This window comes from Lichenostomus cassidix, chromosome 1 (assembly GCF_008360975.1).
Source record: "Lichenostomus cassidix isolate B80296 chromosome 1, HeHo_3.0, whole genome shotgun sequence".
NCBI lineage: Eukaryota > Metazoa > Chordata > Aves > Passeriformes > Meliphagidae > Lichenostomus > Lichenostomus cassidix.
Genome location: NC_139479.1, coordinates 98,755,178 through 98,755,570, shown reverse-complemented (window position 1 = coordinate 98,755,570; position 393 = coordinate 98,755,178).

Below are 393 nucleotides of genomic sequence, written 5' to 3'. Positions count from 1 at the left end.
TGCGCGCACTACCCGGGCCCGGCCGCTCCCGGCTGCTCCCGGCTCCGCTGCGGCCGACTGCGGCGCGCGCCGTCAGGTGACTGCCCGCAGCACCGCCCCCCCCGCGCGCACACCCCGCGCGCTGATTGGACGCGGCGCTCGCCGCCGACGCGCGGCCGCCCACACCGCCCGGTGCTGCGCATGCGGGATTCCAGCGGTGCACCGGGCGGCTACCGCTCCCCGGCACGGTGCGGGGTCCTGGCGCCCGCCCGCCGCCTGCCCTGCCGCCTGTCCACCGCCTGCCCTGCTTCCTTCTCCGCTTCCTTCTCCGCTTCCTTCTCCGCCGCCCGCCCGCCGCCCGTCCGCCGACTGTCCACCGCCTGCCCTGCTTCCTTCTCCGCCGCCCGCCCCCTG